Source organism: Hibiscus syriacus, unplaced genomic scaffold (assembly GCF_006381635.1).
Source record: "Hibiscus syriacus cultivar Baekdansim isolate YM2019G1 unplaced genomic scaffold, ASM638163v2 tig00117048_pilon, whole genome shotgun sequence".
NCBI lineage: Eukaryota > Viridiplantae > Streptophyta > Magnoliopsida > Malvales > Malvaceae > Hibiscus > Hibiscus syriacus.
Window position 1 is genome coordinate 10,470,168 of NW_024063538.1, and position 3,623 is coordinate 10,473,790.

Consider the following 3,623-nt stretch of genomic DNA (forward strand, 5'->3'; position numbering starts at 1 on the left):
TAAAAAAATGTTAGTACAACTATTTATTTGAAAAATAATCAAAGATAAATAATTACAATCGAATAAATAAATTAAAATTAAAATTTGTTATTTTCGCTTAAAAAAGCAACTGAAAATTAATTCTGACCTGACTCACTTACCTGTCCCAGCAGAGTCACCAAGTTGTCGCATCCGTCTTTGGGTGGGCCTGGAATTGGGCTTCGACTTGAAATAAAAGTGTTAGAGCCGCCACTGATCATTTAATAACAGTATTTAGGTTGATCGGACACCATCTTATCTGATTTACGTTTTACCAGAAATATGTTGGATTCGGGAGTCGGTTACAGTCAATGAAGAAAATAAATTTTCAAGGAAATAAAAAAAATAATAAAAGAGTAAAAGAAAATTGTTAATTTTCAAAGAGAAAAGAAAAGAAAAAAACTAAATAAATAAATGTTAAATTTTGAAAGTAAAAAAATAAAAAGCCTAAGAAAATAAATGTTAATAAAAATACAAAAAATACAAAAAAAATAAATTCATAAATAGATCAAAGGATCAAATTGAATTAAATTGGAATCTATGGACTGAAATTAATGCTAAAAATGAACTGCAAGAGAAATAAAAAAAATAAGGGGTTAATTCGTAAAATATAAAAAATGAAAATAGGGATTAAAGTGAATAAATTGAAAATTCAGAGATAAAATTTCAACAGGTGACTAGAACAAATTACACATCGAAATATAAGGGACTGCGAAAATAATTAAACTATTAGGTAATTTCATACATGTCCCTCGGCTATAAAATAGCCTTAAATCAGGAAAAAAATCATTTTTAAACCATTCCAAAAAAAACATTCCCTAAACCTCTCATATCCTCTCCCTAGACGGCCAAAAATCAGCCACCCGTCGGTGATAAATCCGTCGCCCGCCGCTGCTCTGGCCACCGCCTCCGGTGGCCGGGAAAACCAAACTCAACCAAAAAAAACCCTTGTTCCCGTAAAAGCAAATCCGAGACTCAAAAAACCAAAACCTACCCCTACCGATGTAGATCTAAGCGTAAAGTTTCGATTTTTAGCCTTAAAATCGTCGTCTCTTGAGTTCCAGCGACTCATCGGTTCTGGCTAGGATCTTGCGTATTCTCGGTGAACAAAACCGAGTCTAATCCTCAGTTTTCTGTGATTTTTAGTGATATTTGATGCTTTGATTTTTTGTTTATGTTCTTTTCGGTTTACTGTGTGTGCTTCTTTTTCTGTGTTGGTTGTGGTTCTAGTGGCTTGTTGATCGTTGTGTTGTTGTCTGTCTTTCGATCTTGTTCCCCAGTGAGGTATATATAGCCTCCCAGTCGGGGCTCCTTTCCGTTTGCTCCGAGAGGATTGTTTCCCCGTCCCTGATTTGTTCGGAGTTATTGCACGTTTGACCGGCTAAAACGGGATGGGTCAGTCCCAATTTAGTCGAGGCTCACTGTCTTGGTTGTTTTGTGACCAGCTTTCGGTTGGATCTCTCACCTAGTCGTCTGGTGCGTGGCTGCCACGCGCACTGTGTGGTGCCTTTGAACTGAATGTGAAACCCTAAATATCTACTGGGCTGGTTCATGCTCATTTTCCTCCAAACTGGGCTTTGTTGGACTTAATGAACCCTGAAAAAAAAGAAAAAAATAAAATAAATGAATGAAAGAAAGAAAGAAAAAAAGAAAAGGAAATAAAAATGTAAATGAAAATATTATATAAAAATGTTTTCAAAATCATATATTATATAAAATAAATAAAATTAGCTGACCCTATTCCCATATGTAATGGGGTGAGGGGGAGATAAGATAGTAGGCTGCTAGCCTACCTAACGCAAGGTTGAGAGCAGCTTCCGTGGAAGACCTCCGGCAGTTAGAATTATGAATTGCCCACCGTGGGACTCGATCCCACGACCACAAGGTTAAGAACCTTGCGCTCTACCAACTGAGCCGGACGAGCAATTAAAATCATATATTATATATATTTTATAAAAATGTTTTTAGAACTATTTTATATATACTTTCAAAAACGTTTTCAAAACTATATTATATATATTTCAAAAATGTTTTCAAAAAAACTATATATTATATATATGTTTTTAAAATGTTTTCAAAACTATATATTATATATATATATATTTTTTAAAAAAGTTTTCAAAACTATATAATATGTATTTTAAAAATATTTTCAAAACTATATATTATATATATTTTCAAAAATGTTTTCAAAAACAAGATAATATATATATTTTCAAAAATGTTTTCAAAAACTATATAATATATATATATTCAAAAATGTTTTCAAAACTATATAATATATATATTTTCAAAAACCGATTTTTAAAAAGTATGTATTATATGCTTTCAAAAACCATTTTCTAAAAACTATATATTATATTTCAAAAATAAGCTCCGAACGAAAATGAGTGTCTACAGCGTCCCGTTATCGGTGCAATCGTCTTTTCCCGTTAAATTGCGAGCACAATCGACCGAGATTGGTGTGAATTCTTGACCCACCGCAAAAGCCATGAAAAGCGGTTTCGGACGGAGGCGCGACCGCAATATCACAACCGCTATCACGTTTTCGGAACGCTATTTGATACCCTAGCGATAATGTTTAAAACAAATTTTAAAAGAGCTTATAATACAGTTTATTGTCTGTTTCTTGATTTAATTATGCAAAGGATGGGATTCGGATATAAATGGCGCAAATGGATTTTTTTTTGTGTCAACTGCGAAAATTTAAGTTCTCATTAATGGAGTTTTGTCGGGCTCTTTTAAAATCAGTAGGGTTTTCATCAAGGTTGCTCTCTCTCTCTCTCTCCATTTCTGTTCAATTTAGTTGGTGAAACGCTTAGCAACATAATTGAAAAGGCAATGGAGCAGAACATCCTCAAGATCCCGGTTGTAGGTGAAAGCAATCTATGAATATCACACCTACAATTTACAGATGATTTAGTTTTGTTTATGGAAGCAAGTGTGTCAAACGTGAGGAATGTAAAAAGATTGTTGAGAGTGCTCGAGTTGGCGTCTGGTCTTAAACTGAATATTGAAAAGACAGAGATTTATGGAATTAACGTGGAGGAGAATTTGCTCTCCCCTTGGGCGGATTCGATCAAATGCGGAGTGGATCAATTTCCTACAAAGTACCTTGGCATTCCAATTGGTCAAGCACGAAATTCCATTTCCATGTGGCAGGCTATTATTGAAAAGTTTCAATCAAGACATAGTGGCTATAAAGGCAAACTTCTTTCAATCAGTGGTCGAGTGACTAGTGAAATCTGTCCAAGTCAATCTGCCAACCTATTTCATGAGTTTGTTCTAATTACCGGCTACAATCGCATCCAAATTAAATAAGATTATCGCCAATATCATCTGGGGAGTAGTGTCAAATCACCCGATTTATAGAGTAAGATGGGAGAACGTTGTGAAGCCTAAAGAGGTATGAGGCCTTGGCATTGTCGATGTGAATATCCAAAATCGATCTCTTCTTAATAAATGGGATAGAGGTATGGGAATGAACCGAATAAACTTTGGAGAAAAGTGATTGACGCTACCCAAGGTTTTGATTCGGGCAACATTATGCCAAGTCAGGATCATGGTCATAACTTATCCTAGAGATGGAGGAATATTACTAGTCC

General features: G+C 34.5%; 1 non-coding gene across 1 annotated transcript; it reads right to left on the reverse strand.

Moving 5' to 3' along the window:
* Positions 1 to 1,869: 1,869 nt before the first annotated feature.
* On the reverse strand, positions 1,870 to 1,942 carry TRNAK-CUU. The gene has a single exon. It is a non-coding gene; the product is annotated as a tRNA-Lys (tRNA).
* Between the last annotated feature and the right edge of the window lie 1,681 nt (positions 1,943 to 3,623).